Below are 19,038 nucleotides of genomic sequence, written 5' to 3' on the forward strand. Positions count from 1 at the left end.
AAAGAAACATGGAATTTACAGAAGTACAATAATAAAAAATGCCTCCAAGGCCACAGGCCATTACTAACATCACAGGACACCCTGACCTTTTGTGTTGCAAAACCCACTCACCCACCATATGGAGAACACCAGAGCCTCCAGCAAATGGGAACTCTACTCTTCTTTCCATTGCTTCTAACTTCTATTTGTGTCCCAATGTATCAGCCAGTTGGCTGTCCTGCCAAAACCAACAGGATCTCACCAGTCTAGAGCCCTAAGCACCACCAGGGTCCCGTATCATGGAAGGTTTGCTTTTTCATTTGCTTGGGGGTTTCATCTTGTTCTTTTGTTATTGATGACTCCAGATTATGCCTACACATCCCACAAACTACCAAAACTTACAAACTGCAAACTAAACAAACTACCAAAACTTACACATTGACAACTGAGAGTCAAAATATTGTTGCTGAAGAAAGCCCTCAACATGGTAAGTATAAAAGAACTAATGTAAGAGTTGTGCTGTCGGGGTCTTTGTTTTGTTTTTCAACTATTGCTGTTTATTCGCAGTCTCTCACTCCCTTGGATCAATGGAATTGATCCAGAATACACATCTAAAAATGTTTTCACATGCACAGTGAACTAAATTCACAAACTTGTATTTGTAAAAACTATTTAACTTTAAACCTCTCTTTTCAGATAAGCACCACTTCCCTTTCATGGAAAGCCAGCACAACATGGAGGAAGAGGAGGTTTTTGCCAATTCCATGTTCTCCTGAGAGAGCTGGAAAGAGCCTGTGGTAGGCTCCAGATCTTCTTTCTGTTCAAAACCACAAAATAATTTTTACTTTTCCAAGAGAAAAAAAAAAAATCCCAGTAAAAAAACCCTTTTAATTATTAAACAAGGCAAAGCACACAGGCACTCAGAGCTCCCAGAAAAGGTTCTCATTCTGAGGAATATTAGGCACCCAGCATCTTTAGGAGCTGCAAGAGAGCACAAAGCCCTGTCCTATTATAAACCAGCTGGATCTCTCAGCTGGAAAATAGAAACTCTTGCTCTGTACAAAATATGTGCAGCTTTCGTACAGTAGTTTCCCTTGTCAAACAGATTATGGGGCAATGGATTATGTCGTATCTGTTTAATGGAGAAGCTGAGACTTCCTGGACATGTATTTATGCTTCAGTAGATAACGTGCAGTAATGAGTAAAGAACTCATCCTCAAAAAGTTAACTCTGGAAGTGATGACTTCCAGTAAAGCAGCAGAGTCCTCTACATAGTCCCAACACAGATCTCTAGTGGAACCACTACGTTGACTTAAAAAGCATTAAAACAGCGTTTTACATTACTCTTAGAGAATTAAACACTCTGTATTATTCATCACTTTAAAATCTTCAGTAAGAAACGTCAAGACAGGCTCAGTTTGTTGCTCCTACTGTCAAAGTTTATCAACATGATCCACATATTTCCTCTATGTATATATCAGAAACTCAAGAATTAAAAAGTTTGAAAAACAGAGGGAATATGCTAAATATACTTAGCTTTACAAATCTGATCAGTTACAATAGTGTTTTAAAAATAAGGCATTAAAAAAGAAAAATAAAACCCAAAGACTCACTATGCTCTGGAAGCAGGGTATTCCTCCTTCAGATTACTAGCAGGGCAGAAGCCTGTTGACTGTCAGAACAGACTGCTGCCCAAATTCAGGTAAACACCTGAACTCCAGCAGGAAAAAACTCACCTTCAGGACCAATCTACAGTTACCAAAATGGATCTGCTGGATACTCTAATGCCAAGAGAATGTCTTGAGAACTCAGTTTTCAACCCCAGCATGCATATACTGCAACTCTTCCGAGAGAGCCAGTTAGCGTATCTAAACATGGTAACACCGTCAAGAGGACCAAACTCACATCTCTAACCCCAGGAAAATGGAACTGCCCAATTCTAAGCCCTGACCCAAAGCAGGCTGCTGCTGCAACTTTTATATGCTCACATGTAAACGCAAATTCATAATGCTGACTTCCAGAAAATCATGTCCACAGTCTTAAATTCACCGCAGGAATCTTTTAACCAAGCAACAAAACAATGACCCTCCAGTAGACACCAGGCACAAAGAATTTCAAGTTGAAATTTTAAGCTCCGCCTGGAAGCTATAAGCGGGGAGAAACAAGCCCTCTACCCTTTGACACAGTTAACTATAAGCACCACTAGTTTCACACTCCACAATGCAAGTTCGCAAACTAGCAACATCTTATCCACATTACCTTAGCTCAGATTCTCATGTTGCTCCTATTTGTCCAGGAAATAAACTGCTCTATAAGAAATAATAACCCCAGTTTAGCCATTCCCTTCAACCTGTACTTAATGTTTTTGAGTCAGTGATTTCACCTGGGACAATGTGGGATAAAATATAACCACTCCCACATATCCCAGACCATCCAAACACAAGGATTAACCGAAGTCCCCCACCCTACAGATGCATCTTCATACTGACAAGCACTGTGTTCCTTCAAAAAAGCTGCCACTCCTTCAGCATCTGACCACATTTGCAAAGGAAACTTTGCAGCTCGCTATGTTTACAGCCAAAACCCATTGGAAAGATTCTCTGTCTAAGCTTTACACATAGGGATTCTTTTATAACCAGATCAAGTTAACTACCTGGAAATTCACAGTGGAAAATTTAAAGACTGACAGCTACCGAACCCATACCCTTAAGGCCAGGAAAAAGCATCCAAATCCCACTAAGTCATACCTCTTAGGAGACATTGGCAGCTGTTTCAGTCCAAAAGATGGAGGGACTTTGCTTCAGCTCTTCAACTAAACCTCATTGTTACATTCTTTTAAATGTCATATTTTCCCCATTGTTTGCGCTTCAAATAGCATTCAAGGCCTCCAAACCGAAGAGATGCTGCACACCAAAGGACCATCATGACTTCACAAGCATACTCCAGCATTGCTTTCAATTCCAGCTACTTGCCATTTCCATGACTCCCCCGCACTGCTTTCTCTTGCCCTCCCCCAGACTCCCTGCTGAGGAACCAAGGCTATATCTTAATCCTAGGCTAAAGCTGGAAACCAGTGCCCCACCCCGATGGAGTAAAGAGCAGAGCAGGTGTGACAGGGTATGTCAGCACAGGCTGCAGCCCCTCTCCCTCCCCACCACCCCACCTGCAGCAGGTCTGGCTCCTCCCTGCCAGTTCCTGTAATTATGAAGCTATGTCCCTGTAGAGTAAGGCTGATTCTCAGTCATCACATACTAATTTAAGCCTGATCGTGCAAAATCCGCTGCTAACTAAGATCCTAGAGCATCTTATGTCAGAATATGGGAATGTGAATTTAAAAAAGCAATTTTACAGACAAATAATGTGACAGTCGGCACGCTTGTTAATCACATCTGAATAAATTACATTCTTCAAGAGATTGTTGTGTGGTGAATAGGCTTTTCTCACTCCATCAGCCAGCCAGATTAGGAAACAGGGCCAGAAGGTGCTGTGACATAGTACTCACCCAGTGAGTACTATGCCAGTTTCATATATTTCTCTTGAACCAATTTCTAACATTCATATTATCGATATGTAACCTAACACTAGATATTGAGTAAGACTGGGTAACACAGAATCATAGAAGAGCTAGGACTGGAAAGAACCTTAAGATCATCTAGTTCCAACCCCCCTGCCATGGGATGGGACACCTCACCCTAGACGGTCACCCAAGGCTCTGTCCAACCGGGCCTTGAACATTGCCAGAGATGGAGCATTTACCACTTCTTTGGGCAACCTCTTCCAGTGCCTCGCAGAAGAGTTTAGTAATGTCTTTGCATAGTTCAGTAAAATGACAGCATTAAAACCAGAACCAGGCATCTGGCTCTTTTCAGAACTACTGTGAAGTCACAAAAAATAATATTCCCTATATTCAAGAAACAAGGGAAAACAAGACAGACTTCCATGAAACATTATTTGTTGCTTGATTGCAAATTAAAGGGAAAACCTTTCTGCTACCACAACATTTAAAAAACCCCCACAATTATAGCGAATGAATTTTCTTCTACAAATTTCAAATTAAATTTTCAAACATTTATTTAATCATTTTAAGGAGTTCTTTCCACTTTCAGATGTTAAGTATCTTCCATTTGGCAGCAATCAAATCAGCATTGCTCAAAAGAGAAGCCAGAACTACCCTAACAGAAAAGCAACCCACTAAGTTGACCAGGTAGCTGGGAGCCAAAAGGACTAAAATTCTAATCACAGTTCCTGCATTAATCTGACCTGAACTTAGGTGATGTCAAAAGTGCCTCAACTTACAAAAGAACCATTACTTATTTTATTTGCTTGACTTGGTGATAACTGTTGCAACATCTCTCCTTTCCTGTTATACACCAGAGATGAACACTTGTCAGCTGTAATTCAGATGAACTCAAGAGTCAATCCTATTTTATTAAGCCAAGAGAAGTCCAGGGACAGGTTAGAAAACATCGGTCTGTTTTATTTAAACCGAGCATGACCTCCACATATCAATTTTGCTAAATGAGCCATATTCCCCTTGTCAAGATCACTAGTGTGCAGAGTTCAGGTTCTTTAGCATGTCCCACACTACCTACAGCACAGCAATGAGCTTCTTATTAAAACCTGCCGGTTTACTTCGAAGTGGGTTTTACAACATAGTAACGTTAATGTCCTTTGTCCTGAGGGAAGCAGGTGACGAGGAAGATGTACCTGACTGCTAAACAACACGTCCACTGTACTACTTTGCTAATAGACCATGAAATATTTCTCCTGAACTTTAAGTCTGTAGATGACTGGAGCCCACAGGAGTATCTTCTAATATGAAGTGCTTCAGAAGTTAAGCTCATAAAACCAGTCTCATTATGCTTCAGTTAAAACACAATTGCAGAAAACAGTTTTTCTTCTTCAAGCAAAATTCTCCCCCTGGAATGATATTCATTCCACTCCACTTAACCTTCTCTTCTTTCTTGGTTTATACCTTCTCTCATAGCCTGTAACTGAAACACTTCTTGCTTCTAAGTCCAAAGAATCCTGATTTTATCCTCTTAAGTGTATGAATATCATACAGAAAATTCTGCTCCCACCTCGACAGGAGGGCAAAAGCAATTTCTGTTTCTGTGCCTTCTGCGTTATCATCCCCGGCAGCAATGACGTTATCACTTGGCCTATTGTGGAAACAAATGTTTTGCTTTTGGCAGAGAGCACCATGTAATACCTATTAATCAAACCAAACTACCCAGGGAAGGGTACCCCAGTGCGCTAGGGGCTTGTACTCGCATCCAGCTGCAGACATGCATTGTATTTATTTATTTATTTATTTTTAGGACTGTAAAAATATTTATAGAAAAGTGTGCTTATGTACTGTGAAATTTTTATAGACTGGCATGGAGGGAATGCATGATCAAATGACTGCTCTCACCGGCCAAAGGACCAGCAACATGCTGTTACACAGGAGCATGATTTAAAAGAGCCCAGGCTGTTGTCAATTTTCTATTTACTCTGGTTTCCTACTAAGCTGAGAAGGCAGAACTCTTACTGACGCATTTGTGTGACAAACAGCATCCTTCTGTACTGAAAGACAAGGATAGGTCTCAATAAACCATGTCAATTAAGATATGTTGAATTTGCAAGCTGAAAACATGTTGAAGCCTGACAACAGCTTTATTAATAATATACTCTGAAAACTTACCCAGCTCTGGGAAGTTGCACGGCACATCCAAACAAAGCTCCCAAGGCAAGGGCAGCAAGAACACTACCTATGCTACTAACTCTGTTCGCCTCTTAACCACTATACCCTTTTTGCTGCACATATTCCCTGCACAAAATCCAAGGAGCACTGCTGATCTGGGTAAAATACTTGTATTTCTGTGCTGTTTCCTCCATTTGCATTTTACCTGAGAGCACAATACCGAAGTACATAAGGATGACTTCAGCAGGTCAGCCAAAGAGTCCATCTCACTCAATATCCAGTCTCCAATGACAGCCAAGACCAGATGTCTATAGAGAAGTGCAAAATCAGAGCAGGCAGAGCATGATAATTCCCATGAATCTTCTCCCAGCAACCTGCAGCAGATGTCTTTGTATTTAACAGGTCTCTCTGGATTTTTCTTCCATGGATTTGCCCACTCCCTTTTTGAAGGCTGCTCTGTCAGAACTGTCTTTCATCATGTGTGTGGAAAGTAGGGTACCAAGAGGGAGCCTGGCTGGTTTTCATAACTGTTGACAAAAGCCTGGACTCTCAGGAGAGGAACATGGATATGCAAGGAAACACTTCAGGACTTTGGAAATTTACAAAAATTTGAAAACAGCAAATGGAGCTGGGGAGTAAGATGACTGATTACAAACCTCCTTAAGATTGATTACTTACAAACAGTAAATCTGTATTGTTACTGGGTTTTTTTATTACCCCTGAATGGGTTAAACACGAAGTGAGAATGTGCCTGTTCATCCCAGCAAAAGGGGAGCTTGGAGAAAAGCACTTTTAAAACCTACAAGAAGAGGAAGAAATACCAAGACCCCTTCTTCTGCATCCCAAGTTGCATCACCTAAGACCATTCCCAGAAGCAATCCTTTCTTCACAATCCAACAGAGAAGGAGGAAAACTCAAGAGCACGTGCAAAGAAGCCCAAGTGAGGCACTCCAATTGCATTCTGCCAGTCCTGGAGCATTTCACAACCATCTCAACACATTTTGGAAGCAGCAACTCATAATAATGGGAATATGCTTCCAACAGGGAAAGGAAGAAACCTCTATAGTGTCTTCACTTCTCAGAGGGTTGCTCAAGAAAGCCTTCATTAGCAGCCATTTTATTTCAAGGATTCAATTCCCCCTTCTCTCTCCATTAGTACCACGAACATAACATGCAACGACAGTTTTATTTACTTCCAAACCTAAAGAAATCCTCATGAAGCAGAACATATGCAAGTGCTTTAGTTCTTATGTATCTCATGGGACATAATGCAAAGCCAGATTAAGCATCTCTGTCAGAATACTTTACATCTTATAGGAGATAAAAAGATGGATCAAGTCACTTAAATTGAAAGTCACCTATGGAATAGCAGATTGTTATCAAGTACTTCAAAGGCAATTTAACAATTTTTTTTAATAACGTTTTTATGCTAACATTCATACAGCATATGTTTTGTATGACAAAAACTGAAAACTTTCATTAAAAGCCATTTTTTCCAAAAGCCTCTTCCCAGTCAAGGAGAAACTAGTAATGGCCCTAGAGGAGAAGAAAAGGTAGTATTCAACAGGTTATTGGTCTCTCCTGAAGGTAAGTTGCTTTTTTGTGTTTAAACAGAGAGATTGCTTCCTGCCTGATTATCTTTCGTCCTTCAAGGCAAGTAAAGAAAATATCCAATCAAGCTCAATGTGAGGATGTCAGTAAATTACTGTCTTTTCAAAATTCGTGCCATTTGTCAAAAAAAAAAAACAACCCACAAACAAAACCAAACAAAACCACAACAAAACCAAAAACAACAAAACAACCCAAACAGAAAACCAACCAACATTTACAACTTCAGAGGCTACCTGTGTTGTGTTTGACAATACAGAATAGAAATCTATTCTCCCTGGAATAAAATAAATGCACATTTATTGAGCCACTATTCTCTTGTCAAATAGGTATCATGAGTTCAAAAAGAGAATACTTTTCCTGTAAAACTGTTTTCGCAACTGGTGGCAGAGAAACAAAGAAAAGCTTTTCTCAGCTTTTACTTGCGGGTTCTGGTGAATTTCTGGAGATCTCGAAAACTTCTACTTAATCCCAAGGCAAATAATGGAGTTACAACTGGAAGAAGCACACAGTAACTGTCTGCAGATGCTGCCTACCAGAGCAAACCTTTTTTTTCTGGTCCCTAGGATGATGAATTTTAGTTTGGGTGTGAAGTACTGCTGCTGACCTTCCTTTTTGCTTGAACACTGATTAAGAAGCACTGACCCAATAAAAATGGGTCATATGGATCTGTTGTTTTAAATTTGTGTAACATGTCTCCCTCTGTCCAAAAAGCTCACCACCACTGGAGGAAAGTTACATTTTAACTCAGTTTCAGTTTGGAAAATAAACTTTTTTTTTTTTTCCCCAAGTAACAGGAGACAAAGTATTTAACACACACAAATGATGCATAGGAACAAACCCAGAAAGTTTATTTGCCTGCAATAAGGACACTGGATGACTTCATATTTACTTCTCTGCCGTGTGCATAGCTCAGTTGTCTGCAACAGTAAAAGGAGACAAACTACATTCAGATTTCTGGAAGGAAAAAACCCAAACCTGCCAGTATCTTGGAAAAGCAACTTTAATGTACAGAACCTTCCTTTTCTATTTCTGTTATTTTAAACTTAAAAAGAGAATGGATTCAGGCAGTAACACTGACTGGTAGGCAGCATTAATCCAGTACTGCTAGGTCCCATACCCAGGTATGTCCCTGTCTTAAATAAATATATTTTCTCAATATTTAAAGAACATCCCTCTCTATTTTAACTCAGCCATTTAATACAGAAAGAGAGCAAGAGGAGGGAAAAAAAAAAAACAAAAAATCTCTATTTTCCTGAAGATAATTTCAGCATCTCAATTACTTCTCTGAATGAAAGGTAAAAATGCTGAGGGGTGGAGAAAGAAGTATTTTAGCAATACAGAAACAATTCCATCTTGAGACTTTATTTTCATATGGTTGAATCATTTACTGTAACGTAAACATTATAATGGATAAGCATAGAGTTATTCAAGAATACACTGTAAATTGTGTTTCAATAGAGAAGTTGAAAAAGAGTTCTTTCGTCCTTTAACACAAAGAATTGCCACACTTTTGCAGTGAAAACTTAATATATTTTCCAGAAATATTTTGACAAAGCACTTTTCCAGACCTTCCTCTACCATCTCTGCTTACCTGTAACTGCAGAGATTTCTCCCTCCTGCTGGGGACGTCAGTACTGTGAAGCACAGCTCACAGCTCGGTGCTCACCAGCGCTTCCAAAGCCATGGATATGCTTGTGACATTGAGTAGAACTGGCTTTTGGCAAAAGAGAGTTTTCTGCTCACACTGCAGCAGAAAATTTGGACGGGTTAAAATAAGTCCTGACAGTTTTGTCCTTTTCAAAGGTTTAATTCATTTGTTGTACTTCAAGCTTAATCCCAAATGGGTATTTAAAGCCACATTTTGTTTTGCATCATATGATTTATATTGCCTTGCACAACTTCTATGTTAAATCATAATTCAAAATTTTCTTTTAACCCCTCATAAGTCTTACCTTCATAGATAGCACTGTCTTTGTAACACAGAAAATTTGACATTATCTTTCAAAGCCAATAAATAGCACAAAATACATTTTGTATTTGGTCAAATAAACAACATTGACATAACATTCAGGGATAAAAAAACTGTCCACGTATAAACATAAAGAGTAGACTGCTGCTGTTACGCTTACACGCATTTCTATTCCAAAAATCAACTTCGCAAGTTTTTGTGTTGAATGTGCCTCATTTTAATGCAGATCTGCTCAGCTTGTAAATAAGGGATTTTATAGCTTCTAACCTCCAGCTTACATACATAGCCCTGACACCTGGTAAGACCTCTTTCCATTTCACAGAACATTTCCAGGACAAAGCAGGTAAGGCAAAAATCAAACCAGACCACAATAAAACCCCAAACAAATTAACCAACTCTCTCTCAAGCAAAATTATCCCCTCCGGTAATCATCTGCTACTTTATGAGCTGCAAAGTATACATTACCAATATTTGGCTTTCACAGAAATACCCACTTTATTACAATGCATAGGCTCTTCAACTTGAAAACCTACTTGAAAGGCTCTTCTCCACATTTATTCCTCTGCCCATCATCTGAAATAGGAGTAACCATGGTACCACTTTATAGCAACTGAACAGAACTGCCTGTCTGCTACCCAAAAAAAAAAAATGCTGCTATGCTCTGAAAAGACAGAAAAGGGAGAGACTAAAAAGATGCAGTGGTATTCTAGTTTTATGCTTTTAGGATTTCTTATGGGGAAAGAAATTTACATATTAAAAAAGTTGGGAGTTCTTAAATTTAATTATTATGGTCTGTAAGTTTGGATGGAAACCCACAATTTAAGGTCCCACTTTTTTTTTGGCTTTGCTATTGCCCAACATTCACCACGAAAAAAATACAGAAAGAACAATCCCACGTAACAGCAGCACTGGAGCCAATAGAGCCACACAAAGTTTTGTACTTTAAAATCAGAAAAGTAGAAACTTGCCTGCTGTGTCTACAGTCCTATTTCAGGGCATCCATTTTTAGCTTCCAGTGAAGCCCTCCAGAAATGAAAACCAGCACATTTACCTTTCTCCCAAGTAAAAAGCATGCTGAAATTTTGGCATCTACAGGCCAAGAGGGTTGAGATACAGGTAGTTATCTTTACCAAAGTAGACCACTACAACTAAGTGTATTTTAATTTCATTCCTCTAACAAAAAAAAGCAAAGAATCTTCAATCCTGCTGCAGCACAGATACCTCTCACCCATTTCACTGGAAGGCTGAAAACATCACGTGCATTTCACAAAGCTTTATCACCTACAAGTATGTTTACAAGGAATTGTCATTTTTTATTAAGGAGCACAATTCTGACAACCACAGAGAAGAACAAGAAAACACAAATCCTAAAAGCTCAAAAATAAGCAAAATGAAAGCAAATTAACTACCTCAGCTTTTTAATCTGCCGATTTTTGTGGGACCTAGTTCTCAGGGTGATGTCAGTCTTAACAAATGTTGAAAGACATTTAATTTAAAATGGTAGCTAAAAGTGCTAAGCATTTGCAGATGATATGCAGACTGAAGTCAGACCAGAAGTTCAGGGTCAACCACTTCTACAAAAGCCCCTGAACTGAGCAAAATCTCATTGTTAAAGATCATGCTTTAAATATTCTACTGTAATTTTCATAATGAAGTTTGGCAACAGAGTTTTCACCCTCTGCTTTGCAACACAACTACAAACAATAAAAGGTAGCTTGCAGTTAACATGAAATTTTTGCAAAGTCGTATCTGAAGCCAACTGTAAAGAGTTACAAAAGGTTCTCATATAATGAGCACACTGGATGATAAAATGATACAACAGTTTAACATAAAGGCAAAATAATGCAGATGAAGGAAAGAACTGAAAAGTAATAAATAGTACATATACAACACTAGGATCAAACAAGACACTACAGAGGAAAGATCTTGTGGACATTACGGGAAATTCGATGAAAACTGCAGCAAAATACTGAACAGCTGATGGAGTATAAAGCAAGCAGAAGATCTGGCAGTATTAAAGAAAACCAGAAAAGGATTATGCTGCTATGTGTAGTCATGAAGCATGTAACTCCTGAGCGATAAATCAAGTTCAGAGCCACTCCATCTCAGAGACTACTGCAGAGCTAGGAAAGAGGAGGAGAACAGCAACAGCACCAACAGTGCTACAAAAGGGCAGACATACATGAAAAGGCCACAGTGATGCTTTTGACCACAGAAAGAATATGACATTCATACAGATGGATGATGAGGACCACTAAATTTTGACTAAGAGGCAGGGGGGACTCAGTGAATTACCACCTAGGAAACCATACAAAAGAAAGCTCTATCGTTGCATATGACGAACAGCTAGAGTGTGAAATTAAGTGACAGGTGATGTATTGAAGGTCAAAAATATAAACAAGTGAAAAATAATTTTTCAACTTAATCAGGTTATTTAAATAGTCATTAGAACCACTGACAGCTACTAAATTCAGCGGTTGAGAAGGAAAGCCCTCCTCAGAGGGCCTCCCACCTCTGGCGACTAACAGCTAGAGTCATGCGCCAGTCAAGGCATGTACTGCTGTCCTCAGCTTACCCTTTTGCCTTCTCCAGCTTGGGACTGCAACTCCTTACAAGCAGCCTAGTTCTGCAGCCAGAGTTGGCGATGGTTCTTTAGGGACATGCTGATCCTCAAGTTCTCCCATAAGAAACTCAACACTTCCATCTCCTATTTCAAACACATGGATTTCAGAGATGGTGAACTCATTCCCCCTATCTCCAGGCACTTAAATGTGCACTGGCAACCAAAAAGCTCAATCTCTGGCGTCCTCATGCTGAAGGGGAGACAGACATCTCCAAAGGACAATGCAGAATATGAAGGCATGGCTTAATCTCCTGGGGCCATCAGGAAGCCACCAACCTAACTGGACAGACACATGCACACAAAGACCATCAGATCGCACAAGGAACTCTGCCACCTGCTCTGCACTCCAGAGCGATGATTTACCAATTTGGGAATACAAAAAAAAAACATTGCAGAAAACGTTTGTTCTCAGGACTCACCCCCTTGCCCTTCAGTGGTTGTGTCCTGCTCAAGAGAACGGGGAAAGAAGGGGGCAAAAGGACAGTGGGAAAAAGAGAGGAGAGGGACTGGATACCTCATGTCCAACACAAGAGTCCAACCACGTCTATCTCCATGGGTGATGTCTGGAAGATGGATTTAGTCCCAGCTCTCCAACTTCTCCCCCTGAGGTGGATGTTGTGGCTTCTTACCACTTAGGACTTTTTACACCAAGGATTAAGCTGCTGGTTTGTCTCCCCCCTGGCGTTTCCACTTCAAAGAGCTGCTACTGTGGATACCAAAGCCTTTGAAAGTGGCCTCACTGCAAAGTCATGAGCATTAAATGAGGTCTTTTTCTTTTTTTTTTTAGGGGAAAAAAAAAAAAAAAGCACTGACTTTATAAACACATCGGTGCAGCCACTTCGAAAGCCTTTCATGCCGGCTCCACTGTGGCACAGAAAATCTTCAGAGTTTTTTGGCTCCTCCTGCCCCCTTAACATTATGGCAGTAAAGCAACCTAGCCCCAAAGTGTCCTCAACATTAGCAGAGGGGAACTAAAACATGCACAGGGATTGTAAAGAAATACATGCAAAGCTCAAAGTTTTTAAAGGCAAGCTCCTTTTAAAGAGCTCCAGGAGAGCGGCGTGCCGTGCTGCCGGAGCATGTTCAGCATGCCAATAAGGACTGCAGCACTGCAATCCCTAGCACAAGCAGCCCACACACCAGCATCCTCCTCTGCAAAAGCCTCTTGCCAGCCAGAGGACATGCCCCAGGCCTCAGCGCTTTCGGGAGATAAAGGTGGAAGCCAGCACTGGTCTCCTAATGTCAGGCAGAGGCTGTAGCTGGGGATGCTGTGCCATGTGTGAACAGTCATTAGGGAAATCCCATGCGTGTTATTGCAGCCTTTAAAATAAATAAAAAAGCGAGGCAGCGCTGAAGTCCTGAATCATTAATCAGGCAAAGAGGTATGCTCCTGCCTGTCCCACTGGAAGCACAGCCAGAGCTGTTTGCTGACAACCAGTGCAGCTGTACGCTTGAAATATCCATACAGCTTGCTGGGAACAGCACCACAGACCATCCGAAAAGCGGGAAAGAGTACCCAAAAATCATAAAAATGGACTACATCTAGGCTTTGATATTCTACAAGGTGGCTACTTCCCCCCACCTTGATGTCAGGAAGAAGTCTCCCACAGAGCGCTGTCAGAGGAAAGCACTAAAGCTCTTCTTAATAAACACATCATGCTGAAACCCAGCACTGAAAAAAAATCATTCTTCTGAGTGCTTGAAAATAAACTGAAATCCTGCCACTCTGCAGTTTGAGATTAGTTTTAGACCAAGTTCAGAACACTGCCCCTAACACCTATGAAGCGCAAAAATCACGACCAGTTCAGGAAACTGGGGTCAAAGGCCTGAGCCAGTTAGCATACCTGAGTTAGTATACCTGAAACATATGTAATGGTTCATATGTTCAACAGAGGAAGAGGGATGTTAAGAGAGGGAGAGAAACAAAACCCCCACAACATAAAAATCCTCAAAAATCCAGGGAAAAAATGTATTCAGTCTGGATAAGAGAGAATGCTAGAGGGTTAAATAAAACAATATTTGATAAACCTTTCCCCTATAAATGATCACAAAAAAAACCCAAGAAAATAGTGAAAAGTTGTCTTCAGAATTCACGAGAAAAAAAAAAATAGTTTTAACAGAGTCCTAGATCCATAAAGCTACAGAGGGAAAACATTTCTGTTTACGTCCTTACTTGTATTCTCTAATCCTGCCTATTGTCAGAGGTGCTGTACTCCCTGCAGGAAGCAAGATTTTACAGCACATGAACCTCCAGACCGACCTTGTCTCTATTTATGAGTTCATCAATGTGCAGCAGCTAGATCTTCGTGAAATGCTGCTTATCATCCACTCAGAAACTGATTTTAAAAAACATATTGATCTAAACTAAAAAAAAAAACACCTCATAAGCTCTGATATGAACCATCTGTTCCTATGTCTTGATGCGTATCTTCACGCAACTGCTCTACTAAATCCCTCCCACTGTCTTTATTAGCTGTTGTTCACAGCTGAGCTGTAACATACAAAGTTTAAGGTATTGATTACAAGCCCACCAGGTCCTTTTGCCAGACTTACGGCTCCAGGAATCCTACAGGTCTTCCGCAGAAGCAGCCAGCTGCACACTGGCAGTTCTCAACAGCTTCAGTAACCACCAGTAGCACACAGTCCCCTATGTAATTAGTATTTCTTCGTGTTAGTTTTAAGGATTCTGCATTTAATCTCCTGCTAGGTATGCTCATTAATTTTCACAGTCCCAAAAATTTTCCTTTTTTAGTGTGCCCAAAATACTGAACTAAGAACTTTGTCTCACCAGCATGGTCAGAGGGAGAGCTCGGTGTCTTAACAGCCTTATTAAAAAGAATGATTAAAAAAAGAAATGGGGAGATTATGAAGTTGGCAGGTTCTAGAACAGGTCTGCACAATTTATTTCTCCTCATGCACCCTCTACCCCAAATATAGCCAAAAAGTTTGTCTTTAAAATAAGACTTTGGACTTCATATATCAATAACCAACTGCTGTCACTGCATTTGCTAATAATGTATAAGAAGATTAGTTTAATTAGCCAAGCAGTTAATGCTACTATTATTTGAACTAGTTGTCAGCACTGACAGCCTCTTGAAATGAGTTTGCTTTTCCTCAGGCTGTAATTTCAGCCTGATTACAGACCAGTTACATAGCTCTAGCTCACACTAGTTAATCATAAACACATTGTATTAAATATAATATACCAAATTAGTTTCACAATCAAATGCTGGAAATGCTTAATTAAAAAAAATACATAGTAATAAATTATAAAGCAAATGATTTTATTCTCTTTTTGTAGCTTTTGTAACAGCTACATTCACAAAAAATGGGGTAAAATAATTTGGCTTTAAAAAAAAAATCATTTCTTCCCTGAAAGAAAATAAAAAAATAAAGTCAGAATTTTTTTAGTAACTTTGGAGAACAAGGTATCACAAGTAGCTATTATGTGAAATTTAAATCCTAGCAATGTGTCTAACTAATGATTTAGGAAATTAAAACCATATGTGCAATCATTAATGAGGAATTTCATTTGAACACTAAGTCTTTTTCTCATCTTTTAGTACTATAAAACCTGAACATTTTACAGAGCTTTTTACAAATAAACACAGTACAGGTTATTCCCGACATACTTGTGAGCAACAGAGAAGAACATTCATTCACAGCAGAGATGAGTTACCAGACTCGAGTGCCTGAAATCCCACATAACATTAAGAGCTATTTTTCTCAGCACCATACAATTACCTTAGACTTCTATAAAATGTAGGCTTACAAATGAAGAATTTGATTTGACTTTATAAATACTCTATAATCAAACACTATACTTCAGGACCTGTAACTTATTAGAAAATCCTACCTTAGGAAAATGGAGAAACTAATTCTAAACAGCAATTATTCCTTGAAAACGGACTGCATACAGCAAGATGTTATCGCACTAATAGCTCTGATGAAATCCACAGAGCAATTAAGCAGAGAATATACTACTAAATGAAAAGAGGTACCAAAATCTGGTCCAAAATACTTTTATTACATAATTGCAGAATATTTACTACCACCTCTGGCCCCCTAAGACGAAAGCCCACTTACCTGTATGGATAAAGTAGTAGTATAAATACACCTTGAGCAAAAAACATTTTTAAAAATGCTTTGACTGTCAATAGCTTGTATCAAACTGATTAAGTGATGAATGCAAATTTCACTTTGGCAGTCAGGCATAATAAGGATAATTGTAAACACTGCAATCTCCAAGGTACAAAAATCAGTCACTTTAATTATCTGAAAGTGAGAGTCTCAAAACATGAGACTGAAAAGTTTTCTCCAAAAGCTCTGCATGAAAATGGTTTTACTTGAAAAAATTAAAAATTCAGCTCACATTTTATAGCTTTAAAAATATTATTTGACTTGCTTCTAATTACCAATCTTTGCCTTGCTTGCTTAACACGCTCTGCACACAAACACCCCATTTAAACATCAGCAGGGATAGACAAACATACATATCCATACCCCGTGGAATTTTAATAATAATAATGCTCTACAGCCTGACGTGTCACCCCACTTTGAAATTCTCAGAAGACACAAGATTGACTTTACTTAGAAGAGTACAGGGTTTAAAAATATCTGGTTCATAAACTGAAGATGTGTCAACAACCTAACTGCAGGTCTTCAAGTATTTAGCCAGGGCACAGGGAAGTTAAATCAACCTCTGAAGCAGAGTCAGCTGCAAGGAGCCAGGAGGTGACATCAGGAGTTTTGGGCCCACGTCCTGCACTTCTCCTTGGAAAAGGGAGGGCAGGGGTAGATAGTTAGTCTAGACGGGCCTATTTAATGCAATAGTTTTAAAACTAGTGTGACTTGTTCCTAGACTAGGAAAAAAAAAAAAATCTTAAAAATCCCCAACATTACACCACTGAAAGCTTTCTTAGGCAGTAAGTACTTTAATTTCTTCTTTAAGAAATTCATCTTTAGTCTTCCGCTTGATTTTTCTACTGACATCCTATTTGAATACAACTATCTATATGCAGTATTCATGGCTATTACAGGAGAAATATGTTGATAACATTTTTTGCTGTTTACTGTCAGTCTTGAAGGAAAAAAAAAAATTAAACCCCCTACATTATATACTCTACATAAAACATGGCTGCTATAACATAATTGAAGACAGCACACTAATTCAGGTCACTAATTGTGTGGGATCCTGAAAGGTACTGAGCACCACCAGTATATATGGCAGTCTAAAAGTTGATAGGGCTTCAGCACATCACAGGATGAGGCAATGGTTCTCAGACCCCTCCGCAATACGACAGTAAAGTTTGCTTCCAATCTAACAAATAACAACTGCTCTATTCTTCCAGAATTTTACATTTTTTTTTTTGTCCAGATAACCCTCTTCCTTCTCTCCACAGCACTTAACGTAAATCTTCTCCGTTCCTTTCTGAGGCTCCTCCTCCGCAAGAAAGTTGATGTGCCTCAGGACAGTGAAATCATTGCTCTAAAAGCCAGCCTGCTCATTAAGTTATACTGCTAGCTGTGTGTTCTCTCATTAAAAATGTATAATGATCAGATAATTGCAGCACATATTATTAACCTTGTTTTCATGTACAGGTTCTCTTTTGCTGCCAAGAAAAAGACCTGGAAAGGGCAAGGGAAAACTCAAACTACGATACAAAAAAATTCCCTTAGCTTGCTTTCAAGAGCACAAGGAATCACAGTGCAGCCAAAAATGCTCACAATTTTATAACAGGGCAAAATATTGTAATCTCACTGTATGGCTCCTACAAGTCTAAGACAAGGAGTGTTGGCTTCAGTTAAAGCCTCCGACAGGGAATTACATAGCTCAGCCAGTCTAATTCACCTAAATCTTCAAACATAGCTGCTATAAACTTCACAGATTTCCAGGTTGACTCCTCTTTCTGAAAGCTAGGAAGCACCAAGAGACAACAACCCAGCTAAAAATCTAATTAGGGTAACAGCACTTCTGAAACACACTGACCTATTTCTTTTTTTACTTGCGTTAATACGCATATACTCACATTCTATTTCTGACAAGAGCTATTTACGTTGGAAATTAATTCCCTTTGAAACCAAGTTACCATAAAATCCACTTACTGGACGCAAACAGAATATATTCACTGGAGAAACATCATTTCCCTGACTCCCCCAAGCAACACAGACAGGATGCAGCATACTGCAGCAAACTCTTCAAACATTCAATAAAAGACAGCGATCCTCCTACCTTGTTTAGCCCTGTCTATTCGGCACATTTCCAACGGGAACAGGAACATCTGATATAAACAAACAGCCATATCTTTCCCATCGCAAGTCATTCTCAAATGAAACGATAAGCAGCCTGTAATTTTCCCCTTCCACCCCCACTCAGAAAGCCTTGTGCCTTATCTGGGGATTTTTCCTCAAATGATGAAGCAAAGACACAGCCTAAACTCTGTTGCTGAAAGACTGCAGCCCTTCCTTCTCCCAGAGCCCTCCCAGCATATGGCAGCCAATCACACCCAGCTTCGTCAGCCCTGTGCTCTCAAACCAATCCTAACAGGATGATTGACACAGCAACACAGCACTTCTATGTGTAAAAACAATGCATCCATACTGATGAACCAGGAATTTCCCTCATGCAGGGAAGGTGTTTTACCAGTGAGGTAAAGCGATACCTCCATGAAATAACACACAGCAAAAGCAAACGACTCCCCTCCCCTCCACTGCAACAGCAGCTACACCATGTCTTCTTCCACAAGGATTTTCAAAGCTTTGCTAATTGTAAACGCGTGCACAAACAAGGTTTCCAGAACTGCGGAACCGCAGGGATGCCATTCTGCTTGTAGAGATGAGCTGTACACCATAAACCAAACAAACTAGCTCTTATTTTTAAGACGTAGCAAAAACGCACTCCAATTCAGGCAGCAATATTTTAATGCTGCATAATCTTACAAGCAGCATTTGCATTTAACAGCAACACATGCATAATGTCTTTCCGAATATTCGAGACTAGTTGTTAGGGACTGCAGGTATGCGATGCTTCTCGACGAAAACATAATGTCTACAATGGTGTTTTAATATCCTTGGCAGACAAATCACATCAGCAGCATCTAAACTGCGGTTCGGGTGATTAGCTTACCACTGATGCTCATTTGTATCGAGGCTCTGGCACAAGGACTATGA

General features: G+C 39.6%; 1 protein-coding gene across 1 annotated transcript in view; it reads right to left on the reverse strand.

Moving 5' to 3' along the window:
• The window catches only part of MBNL2 (muscleblind like splicing regulator 2), a 97,590-nt gene extending 79,245 nt beyond the window's left edge, over positions 1–18,345 (reverse strand). The window contains exon 1 of the mRNA XM_061476258.1: positions 18,101–18,345. The gene's annotated coding sequence lies outside the window, so the exon portion shown is untranslated. The remainder of the gene's footprint in view (positions 1–18,100) is intronic.
• Positions 18,346–19,038: the final 693 nt, after the last annotated feature.

This window comes from Pezoporus flaviventris, unplaced genomic scaffold (assembly GCF_033815535.1).
Source record: "Pezoporus flaviventris isolate CSIRO_AGI_PZ_B2104156 unplaced genomic scaffold, CSIRO_AGI_Pfla_v1 ptg000095l, whole genome shotgun sequence".
In the NCBI taxonomy this organism is placed as follows: Eukaryota; Metazoa; Chordata; class Aves; order Psittaciformes; family Psittacidae; genus Pezoporus; species Pezoporus flaviventris.